The following is a 12,483-nucleotide window of genomic DNA, read 5'->3' on the forward strand; positions in this document are numbered from 1 at the left end:
TACGAAGTTAGTGCCTTGATCACATCTCAACTGTCTTACATGTCCGCGTATTGCGATGAATCCACGCAATGCGTTGATAAAAGCATCTGTTGTGAGGTCATCAAGCATTTCAATATGTATGGCTCTAGAGCACATACAGGTGAAAATAAGACCATATTTCTTCAGTTCCTTTCTTGCTTCCTTCACATAGAATGGTCCAAAGCAGTCTATGCCACAATATGTGAAAGGAGGTGTCATTTCCATTCTTTCTTCTGGCAAATCTGCCATTTTTGGATCTTGTGTGTTCCTTCTGTACTTTCTGCATGTTGTGCATTTGTAAATATGTGAGGCAACTGCTCTGTTACATCCTATGACCCATACTCCATTGGATCGCAATTCATTGGCCGTCATTCCTCTTCCTTGATGCTGCACCTTTTCATGGTAGTGCTTAATAAGCAACAACGATACATGACTCTTATTTGGCACAATGGCAGGATGCTTGACATGAGGATGAAGAACAGATCTTGTCAAACGTCCTCCAACCCTAAGCACACCATGCTCATCTACAAACGGACTCAGTTTGTGTAGTTTGTTGTTTTTGAGTTTTACTTCCTTGCCTTGCGTTATACCTCTGATTTCACTGCTGAATGCTTCCCTTTGAACCAACTTGATTATAAACAGCTCTGCTTCCTGTCTGTCCTCAATACTTGTAGCTCCACTTACTTTATCTTTGATGCCCTTGATCTGTTTAGCATGGCGTTTCAGAAGAGCAATAGCCTTGACAGCTCTTTTCCAGTCAGAGAATTTTGTTAGACGGTCTAACAATGACCTCTCCTCCCTCACCTTGGTGTTGAGCACCAGGGCCTTTCTAAGTTCCGGATCATCATCATAGACTTCTCCCACCATAACATCTCCTTTGGGTAGCTCTCTTTCCCATAAAAAATCTGGGCCAGTGAACCAATTTGAAGCAACAAGCTGATCTGCGGAGAGACCTCTCGACGCATGATCCGCAGGATTATCTTCAGACTTTACAAAGTGCCATTGTGCAGGATCTGTAGTGGACTTGATTCTTTGGATTCTGTTCGCTACAAACACATGAAAACGTCTGGCATCATTGTTTATATAGCCGAGGACGACCTTTGAGTCAGTCCAAAAATGTTCTTGAAGACCCTCTATTTCAAGCTCACTTCTGAGCATAACACTTGTTCTTGCTGCTACAACTGCAGCCGTCAACTCAAGCCGTGCCACTGTGGTTACCTTGGTAGGAGCAACCCGTGCCTTTCTCATGACTAGCGTGCAGTGAACCTCTCCCTTGACGTCGACTGCTCTGAGGTAAGTACATTCCCCATAACCGATGACACTTGCATCTGAGAAGTGGTGAAGTTCGTACTGCTTGACATCCTTGAAGTTATCTGGGATATAACACCTTCTGATCCTTACATTAGATAAGTTTCGAAGATCTTGTAGCCAGATTTCCCACTGCGCTGCGCTCTTAGCTCTAGTGGGAGCGGCTCATCCCAAGTTACTTTGTCTCGACACAGTTGTTGTAGGATCTGCTTTCCACGGAGAATAAAAGGCGCTACGAACCCCAATGGATCGTAGATGGAGGCTACTGTAGAAAGTACTCCTCTTCTGGTATTTGGGTGTTCCTTGACAGTTACTCTGAACTGGAAGTCATCAGAGGATACACACCATTGAACGCCAAGAGCTCTTTCCATGAGTGGCTCTCCCAAAGCCATATCCATGTCCTTGACACTTTCAGCACACTCGTCCTTCGGTACGGATTTCAATACCTCCTTGCTGTTGGAGATAAATTTGTGTAGTCTAAGCTTGCCTGTGCTGCAAAGGTCTCTCGCTTCCTTAATCAGTTGAATTGCTTCGGCGTCAGATGTTGTGCACACCAATCCATCGTCAACATAAAAATTCCTTTGGATGAACTTAACAGTGTTTGGGTTAAATTTATCCTGACCTTGAGCGGCTAGATGCTTAAGTCCAAAATTGGCACAACCAGGTGAGGAGGCTACCCCAAATAGGTGGACCTTCATCCGAAAAATTGAGGGTGGAGACTCTAGATCACCGTTCTCCCACCATAAGAACCTGAGGTAGTCTTGGTGCTCAGGCCTTACATGGAACTGGTGAAACATTTTTTCCACGTCACACATGATGGCAATCGGGCCCTTGCGAAACCTACAAAGGACTCCCACCAAGGTGTTTGTGAGCTCTGGTCCAGTAAGAAGTTGGTCATTCAGTGACGTCTCTCGAAACCTTGCTGAGCAATCAAAAAACACTCGTATCTTCCCAGGCTTTTGGGGGTGGTATACGCCGTGGAGGGGAATATACCAGACTGGTTGATTGTGAAGCTCTTCTTCAGGGACCTTTTCTGCATCGCCACGAGCAATGATGTCTTTCATAAACTCCAAGTAGTCAGTGCAGTATTGTTGGTCTCTCCTGAGCCTTCGTTCCAAGGACATTAGGCGTTGAACAGCACATGATTTATTATTTGGTAGATTTGGTCTGTCTTGTTTGAAGGGCAAGGGCATTTCAAAATGACCGTCTTGCTTCTGTCTGATTCCGTCTTTCAATTTAGCCAAGAAGTGAAGATCTTCTTGAGAGAAGGATGTCTCGTCTCCAGCTCTCTCACTGAAATCAGATTCCAACATCTTAATTATGTCATCTGGACTGACCATTTCACTGACCTGGGTATTGCAAACATAGTGGACTTCTCCTTTAAGCTTGACCATTGCATTCACTTCAGGCATGACTTGTTTTACGATGATGCGATGGCTTACTCCAATTGCATCACCGTAGTGTTCACCTGGGTCACCATAACTCACTATGCTCCATCCTAAGTCGGTCTTCTGAGCAAATGGCTGGCTTTCCTCTCCACAAACGACTTCTCGTGGCATTAGAGCTTGTGGGCAATTGTACCCGACCAACAGACCAATTTCGCAATCCTTTCGAGGCGCGATGTGGTCAGCAAGATGCTCCAAATGAGGCCATGCCTTTGTGCGATTAGCAGGGATGAAGTCACGAGTGTAAACTGTCGGCACTGTTAACTTCTTGGTGGAAAATAGGCCCCTTATTTGTAGGCTATTAAGTCTTTTACAGTGAATGATTGTCCCTTTTGACGACATCGTAGATAGTTTTAACTTCACTTGTTCCGTGTTTGTATCAAGAACATCTGCCACTTCATTAAGAATGAATGAAGAGTCACTCTGTGAATCTAACAGAGCATAGACGAGAACTTCGTTGTCTGGATCACTTGACGTTGACACATAGACAGGTACTATTGCCGACGTCTGTGTACTATTAGTATCTTGTACAACTCTGTTAGAGGTTGTTTCCTTTGTGACGTCTTGTGGTTGAATTCTTTCCTTAGATTGTTCTTTCTTTAGTTCTTGGTCCCTTTTTGAACGTTCTTCGTGCAGGCATGTGGGTTGCCTCCTTGAGCATGAATCGCAGACCATCCGGTTACTGCAGCTCTTAGACTGGTGGCCAGGGCTCAAACAGCCGAAGCACAATTTTTCACTTTGCATAAATTTTACGCGGTCAGCAACTGGCTTCTCTCTTAATTTATAGCACTTGTGTAAGCTATGTCCTGTTTTTTTACAAAACACACATGTGACTATTTTTCTCTTAGTGGTGTTTGTTGTGAAGATCTTGGCACCTACGGTTTGGTTCTTGGAGGTCATAATGTTCTGGCTTCTCATCTTTGCTTTATCAGATTCACTTTGCCGTAATGCATGGAAGGATGTAATGGGGTTGCAAGCGATGCTAGCCTCCATTGAAAGGAACGTCACAAAATAACTGAAGTTTGGGAACCTTCCGTGTTCAAGTTAATATTGTGTGGCTTTTCGGTTCCATCCGGAGCTTAACCAGTCAGGTAACTTGGCAGTAAGTTTTTGATTTTCAATTCCATCATTCAGAATGTGGAGACTGTCATTGTTAGCCATAGCACTTTCGCAACTGCGTAATAGGTCCACAAATTTTCTCAACTCAGCACTCTCTCTTGAAGCTATTTTTGGCCATGTATGTAGTTTGTCTCGGAAAGCCTTGGCAATTACAAAGGGTTGGCCATATCTTTCATTGAGTAGGTCCCATGCTGCATTGTATGAATCTTCTGAACCAGACAGAAAATGACCTTCTAGGGCTTCTCTAGCAGCTCCTCCGACATATTTTTGAAGGAAGAAGACTTTCTCTGCGGTTGGAATATTCTTTTTCTCTATAAGAGTCTGAAAGGATGATTTCCAATGATTAAACTTGAGTGGATCCCCACTAAATATTGAAGGTTCTGGAATGGGTAGCCTGTTTGCTGTCATAGCTTCAGCTAAGACCTTCACCAGCTCACGCATGTCACTTTGGAGTTCACTTCTTGGAGTCACATCTCTGAGTGGTGGTGGATGCTGATCAGCAATACTCGCTTGATAGATTATCTGCATATCTGTAGGCAACTCAGCCTCAGGGTTTTGTGGTAAAAAGTCTTGGGTTGGATAGAACTCATTTGCATTGTACACTAGAAGCTTTGCTTTGGCTGCATTAAGCCTCTTTAGCTCTTCCAAACGCTCAAGCTCTCTTTTCAAATTTTCAACTGACCTTTTTCTTGCAGCATTCTCTTCATGCTGTCTCTTTAACAGAGCAGCCTCTTGTTTCTCTTTTTCTATCTTACGTTCAATTTCTTCCTTTTCTCTTTGAAGACGGCGAGTTGATGCAGCTGTTTCTTGGTCTGCAACTATCAACTTATCCTCAGTTTCAAGTCTCTGCAATTCTGCTTGGTGGGTTTCTTGCTCACCCATAATCTTCAATACAGCCTGTGTATGTGCATACTCAGCAGCAACTTCTTGTCTTTTGGATGAAGATACAGCAGAGTGAATGGATTTAGACTTAGAATTATTGCTCTGAGATGAAACACTGGAGGTTGAAGACGCGAATACAGATGAAGCATCAGGCCAAATAATTTCCTCCTTATTTCCTTGAATTTGAGACTGTGCATTCTGTATTACAATTCTGGTGATGGATGCACATCTGTCCACCTTGCATCTCATGTCATGAGTTGGGCTGTCAATCTTTCGGTATTCATCATAAACACTGTTCAGCTCAGATTCTTCTCTTTGAATACATTTAATGTGTTCTTAGAGGATATCACTGGGATCTTGTTTGATTACAGATTTTTTAGCCACCTTAGTCAAAACTTTCCAGTGTTCATAAATACTGCCAAAGCGAAGTAATAATCCTTTCACTTTTTCCTTCTGATATTCCCTTCCCTTTTCTGTTAATGTTCGATCTCTTTCACTTCTACGAGGCTCTGCAGGCTGTACTGCTTCTTGTACAATGGTAGACTTCCCTGACACTTGTTCCTTTTCACTTGTTTGAGACATCTTACATTATCTGGGAATTGCTTGTACACTTAAAAATTAGCTGTGTAGTTAACAGCAGATTTTTTTTTCTTTTTTTCTTCTGAACAATCAATTAAATTGTGTCAATGTCCTTTAGATCAACCCTTCAATTAAAGCAAAATTGTAAAGGCTTGGTGCTATTGCATTTAAGTGAACATCCTTAAAAGATAATAAAAAACTTCAAAAAACTTAAATATATTGACTTGCTTAAAAATGCACAAATTATTCTCCTCTTTTTAAAGTTATCACTTACTTTCTTCAATAGACAATATCAATATATTCCCCTTATACAATTTAAACCACAGTTATTATTAAGGTTACACAGTCCCTTGTAGTGTTCAAACTTATTGTCAACTTTCAGAACACAAGCTTAAGTGTCTGACTTATGGACGTCTTAATGAAACACTGATGAACTGCAGGTCCTTAACGGTGACATTTTCCCTCCACAAATCACGGTGCGGTTTGAAAAAATGGCGGTGGTGTGAGTCATGCGGACAGAAGGGACCCAAGAATTAACTCCAAAATTTTACAGAAAATCCTCATTCTTTTCGTTTATGTTTCAGTACTCATCAGAAAATCCTATGTGGTTTTAGTCTTGACCGTCTTGGACTGTTTTTGTCGTTATTTATTTACGGTCTCATGCTTTTAACTTTGCATTCTATGCTAACACTCCTGGACTTGCTATGCTAAGCTCTGAACAAGTTTATGAAGTTTGAACTGCTGTAGATACGCTATCTAAGTGAAGTGATGCCAAAAACCAAGCGACAGACAACAGCCGTGACAACAGCCATGGAACTAACTCCCGACATAGGAGCGAATGTTATTGTGGATATGGATGAGCTGGGAGCGGTTGAGTATCTGCTCCCAGATACGCCATCAAAAGAACCAGCTCCCAAAAAAGGCAGGAGCAGCGACATTTCTGATGAGGTAAATTCAGCCATGGCGCTTGCTATCATCTCTTCTCTCAAAACTGTAATTAATGACAGAGCCGACATTCTCGATAAAGGTATTGAAGGTCTGAAAACTTCTGTTGAATTTCTGACGGAAGAAATGAAAGACATTAAATGTAAGGCTGAACGCACAGAGAAACGAGTCGATGATGCCGAAAATAGGATTAACGATCTAGAAAACAAAGTCACGGAGCTGGCACGTTACAAAAGGCGCTGGAACCTGCGATTATATGGCCTTCCAGAATCACAGGGAGAAAATGTCCGACAGCGTGTTTTGGATGTGTGCACATCTGTGTTACCTGCTTATGCAGACAAAGTCAGCGATCTCACCGACTCGGTTCACAGGCTTGGGAAAATGATGAACAGCAATACAGCCGGTGCTACTCCGAAACCACGAGGTGTCATCATCCAATTTACAATGCGCCACTTTCGCGATGCTCTCTGGAAAGCTGCAAAGAACTCCGCCTTCTTGGCAGACAACCATCTACGCTTCGCCGAGGACCTCTCGCCTGATGACCGTGAACGTCGCCAACAGCTATGGCCGCTCGTTGAAAAAGCTCGTCGAGAGGGTCACCGTGCCTACTTTGTTGGTCCGAAAGCTTTTGTGAATGGTAAAGAGCTGTCACCTCCTAGTAAGATATCGGGCAATGACAATTAGCTTCCATGCATATAACCTTAAAGTTTTTGCTTAATGTTCCTGATGCCTTACTATCTTTGCTGTACACTTTCCTTGCATCTTTTTAACGATAACCGCAAGGTGTTATAGGCTATGTTAGGTGCCTAGGCTATGTAAGGAATTGTTCACAGTTAATGTTAATCATTTGCTATGTTATGGGGTTTGGCTACCTCATCTTTTATAATTATTTTACCGTTAACAATGTTTTCTTTCCATTACTGTCCTTGTTGGTTACATTTGCACTTTTTTGAGGATAGACATATTTTACAATGGGTTTTCTCCTTCTCTCTAATTGAATTTATTGCTTGCTATTCAATGTTCCCTAGCATTTCGTTATGTTCTTTTAATACAAGAGGGTTACGTAATGTTCTAAAACGGAAGGCTATTTTTCTGTATGCCAAAGGGCTAAATTCAGATTTTAGTTTTTTTCAAGAAACCCATGCTAGTCCAGATGATACAAAATTTTGGAAATCTCAGTGGGGCGATGAAGTTTATTTTTCCTTTGGGTCGACCCACTCTGCAGGGGTTATCATTCTGAAACACAAATTCCGAGGTAAAATTATTGAAGTGATACCTGACCATGACGGTCATTTTCTGTCTCTTGTGGTGTGTTTAGATGACACTCTCTTCCTACTGATAAATATATACATACCCGGCGCTATGGGCGGGCCTTAGGGGGCCGGGCCCGCCTACAGAGCTCCTGTGCCCCCCCTCCATCCAATTTGCATTTAATACATTATTTTAAAAATAATAATAATTTACGTGTAGTATTTATATATTTATTGATGTGTGTATTTAAGTGTAATATTTGACTCATAATCTTATAATAAAAAACCACGGAAGTTTGACTGATTGTTTACAAAAAAGGGGTTTTCCGCTGTCCCGCTCTAACAGCAGCAGCATCTCGGTAAAGTTATAGCAGCGAAGCGACATGCGCTCGGTTTTGCCTAGCTAGTTTAAATTAATCGTGAAAGTGGAAATTGAAAAAAGTTTTTCAAAGAAGAAGGACCGTACCAGGATATTCAGAAACGAATGGAAAGAGAAACTCATGAGGAGATTCCACTCCCAAAAACGTCGACTTCAGCTGTGAGTAGGCCAGGTGTTTTTATTAAGTTGCACCAGCCGTGGTGTAAATTGAAAATATGCACAATGGAAACACGTCAATTTCGCAAAAACTCCAATTTATCGCAAAAAGTTTTTTCCCGCTCGCATGAGGAGGTTTTTCAGGCCATTTGAAAAAGGAATATTTTGCAAAACTGCAATGGAAACAGTTTTTGCGCATAACATTCACCTGACGCGCGCGTGTTTGAGGTTAATGTATAGCTACGCATATAATAATTATTTTATATTATTTTATTATAACATTTAATAGGCTATATTTAGAAGACGCTTTTATGCAAAAAAGCGCGCACTGCATGGAACGGAGGCGCGGGCGCGAACACTTTCCTATCAACAGTGGAAACAACTTAAAATAGCCTACTCAATACTCAAATAATAATTTCTGGTCATACAGAAAATAAGAATACATTATTCTCAACTACTTTTATTTGTATAAACTCACAATAACAAGAAAACGTTGTGCTTTTAATAAAATAAAATAAAACAATCAGATGCGCATGATCTCTGTGAACTGGAGCGTGAGAACTGAAACAATATAGCTAAAGCTTGAAATGTCCACTTTAAAACGAACAAATTCGAATCGAAAACCAATTCCTTCTGATAATGCAATGCGTATGAAAGGTGCATTTCTCTCTAAAAGCGCATCTGCTTAACAGCGGAGATGGAGATGTTTTTAGCCGACACTTAAAACAATAGTTTATTAATAATATTAACGGTTCTTTTCATTCAGCACTGTGGGAAAAACATCAATTCCAGGTTCTAATTTGGCCTTAGAAAACCAGTAAAATCTACATGTTTTTCATATTAATTTGTGAATATTTTAAATGTTTAATAAAAAGGCAAAAAGTCTTGATTTAATACTTAACTTGAGATGTGTGACTGGCTGTTGCCTGTGTTCACGGAACAATGCAGACCAAGGCTATAACTGTAACATTATCAGTAGCCGAAATATGAGTGGGCAATAGGCTAATTGTAGTTACGATATTGAAATCGCCGTGAAACTGTTGTAGCAATAGTTGGTTGTTGTCCTATAGAAAAATGTATTGGATGTCATAATTAGGCCCCCCCAAGAATATGAAATGCCCGTCCATTGATTTGTTTCTGCCGCCGGCTCTGAATATATATGGCTTTAACTCCCATAAAAATAATATTTTTCTATTTAATATAATAGAGGCTCAAATAAAATCCATTTGTTGTAAATATCCCAATATACATGTAATTTTAGGTGGTGACCTGAACGAAACTTTATGTGACACTTTTGATCGTCATCCCCCTAAATCTTCTCACAAAGCTTCTCATCTGTCTGCATTTGTGTCACGCCTTGGGCTTTTGGATATTTGGAGAGTAAAGAATCCTAATTCCTTTCAATTCACTTGGTCCAATAATTCAGGGTCTCTCAAATCTAGAATAGACTATTGGTTAATCTCATACTCTGTTTCACAATATGTATCTAGAACTGATATTTTACCATCTCCCTTATCTGATCATAACTGCATCCTGCTTAGTTTAAACGAAACTAGTCATATCCCGTGTTACTCAAATTCATATTGGAAGCTTAACTCCTCTCTGCTTGAAGATACGGTATTAGTTGAAGATATTAACAACAAAATTAATCTTTACTTTAAGAAAGCTCAGATGGAAAGAAAATTCAGCACAAACTGGGAACTTCTCAAATTTGAAATTCAAACAACCTTTACAAAAGCTGGTGCTAAAAAGGCTAATTTGAGGAAATCATTTGAAGCTGACATAATTAAGGAAATTATTAATTTATCTAATATTCCTTATGAGAACTTAACTGATAATCAAAAAGCTAATATGACGGATCTTCAACATAAGCTAGATAATTTGTATATGCAAAAAGCAAAAGGTGCCTTTATTCGCTCTAGAAGAAGATGGCTTGAGGAAGGGGAAAAGAATACTGCCTATTTTTTTAAGCTAGAAAAGCAACGTTCTCAATACAATTCTATTAACAAACTAGCTTCAAATGGTGCTATTTTAACAAGCCAAAAAGACATCTCCCATGTCTGCAGGGAATTTTATGAAAACTTATATCGGTCAAAATTTTCTCAGCTGAATCTGGATAACTTCTTTGACTCACTGAACTTAAGCAGTTTATCTACTATTTCGGAAGTTGATTAATCATTGTGTGAATCTCCTATCCAGCCTAAAGATATTGCAGAGGCAATTGACCGGTTAAAGCTAAATAAATCCCCTGGCAATGATGGCTTAACTGCAGAGTTTTTTAAGAAATTTGCAAAAGTCATCATCCCTTTCCTACATAATGTCTACACAGAATGCCTCCACAACGGTGCTCTCACCCCATCCATGACACAAAGTGTTATATCACTACTTCCAAAACCCCAAAAAGATCATTTATATATAGAGAACTGGCGACCTATAAGTCTCCTAAATATTGATTACAAAATCCTGGCCTCTGTACTGGCTAAAAGACTAAAGGGCGTCCTGGATTGTATTATAGATGAATGTCAGTCGGGCTTCATTCCAGGAAGACTCATTTCCAACAACATTAGACTAGTTCTCGATCTAATAGACTATTCACATTTATTGGCAGATGACAGTTTCTTACTATTTCTTGATTTTTACAAAGCCTTCGACACTATTGAACATCCATTTCTTTTCAGAGCCTTAAGGGTCTTTGGATTTGGGCAGAATTTTATTAATTCCATTCAGACTATATATAAACACAATAATGCCTCAATCAAATTACAACACGGTACAACAAAAAGATTCAACATAGAGAGAGGTATCCGCCAAGGCTGTCCCATCTCACCCTTTCTTTTCCTTCTTCCGATGCAGCTTCTAGCCACTCACCTTAATTCCTGCAATATTGAAGGAATTTCTATTGCTGAACACTCATTATTAATTAGTCAACTAGCAGATGACTCTACCTTATTTCTAAAAAACAAGGATCAAGTTCCCATAGCTCTAAACAGCATTAGTTCCTTCTCAGATGCCTCAGGCCTTAAGCTTAATATAAATAAATGTGAACTTTTTTCCTTAGGTTCCTCAACTTATGATACATTATACAATATTCCTGTAAAGCAGAGCTAAAGTATTTGGGCATAACGGTATGCAGAGATCAAAAAAGAAGAACGTCAGTAAATTTTGACCCCCTGATAACTAATATTCAAAGAAAATTTAATTCTTGGTTACAGAGGGACCTTTCAATCTCTGGTAGGATTTTGCTGTCTAAAACTGAAGCATTATCCCGCGTTATATATCCTGCTATGGTCTTAGATGTTCCTCTGGAGGTGTGCAAGAGATTAGACAAATTAATTGTCAACTTTGTGTGGAAATCTAGATCTCACTTAATTAAAAAAAGTGTAATGTTAAATGATCACACATCTGGGGGGTTTAATCTTATTGATTTCTCTCTACTTAGCAACTCTTTTAAAATCAAGTGGATTAAATCATTCCTTAAAAACCCCACTTCTATCTGGAACTGTATTCCTAACTTCCTGTTAAAGCCTGTAGGTGGGCTTGAATTCCTTATACATTGCAATTATAATATCTCCAAGCTCCCTTTGAAGTTGGCAAACTTTCACAAACAGATGTTATCCTGTTGGTCTCTTATGTACAATCACAATTTTTCACCACACACTTATTTTATTTGGAATAATAAGGATATTACATATAAGAATAAAACATTATTCTACCATTCTTGGATTGATAAAAATATCCTTTTAGTATCACAGCTTTTTGATGAAAGATGTAATTTATTGTCTTATAGAGACTTTATGGATGCATTTTCTTTTCCGATCCCTCCAAAAGAATATGCAATCATTTTTGATGCTATTCCCTCTGGTATTAGAATGCTACTTCAATCCAGTCCTAAAGGCCCTTCTTGTTCTCCTCCATCATTAGACTCCTCCAACCTCTATATAGATGACTGTCTCCTTATAAGTAATGAATTCACCAACAAGAAAATCAGATCAATACTTCTGAAACCTTGTGCTTCTGTTCCCCCTTGTATCAGTTTTTGGAATAATAAATTCGAAAATATCGATTGGAAAAGATTTTGGTCTCTAAAAAAAGAGTTCTTGATTACCAACAAAGTTGTTGAGGTTTCCCTCAAGATTGTTCATAAATGTTACCCTTGTAACTATCGTCTGTCTAAATTTCATATGGGTATCAAAGAGGAATGCTCTTTCTGTCTGTGTTACCCTGAAACTATTGATCATATTTTTTGGGAGTGCTTGTATACAAGGATCTTCTGGCTTGATTTTTCGATATATGTGAATAAATACATCACCGAAGATTTTTCTTTAACTTTAAAAAAAGTTTATTTTGGGGTCCCCAAAGTCCAAAGTGATATTTCTAATAGAGAATTTGTTATTAATCTGCT

The sequence above is a fragment of the Phoxinus phoxinus genome (assembly GCF_949152265.1).
Source record: "Phoxinus phoxinus genome assembly, chromosome: 10".
NCBI lineage: Eukaryota > Metazoa > Chordata > Actinopteri > Cypriniformes > Leuciscidae > Phoxinus > Phoxinus phoxinus.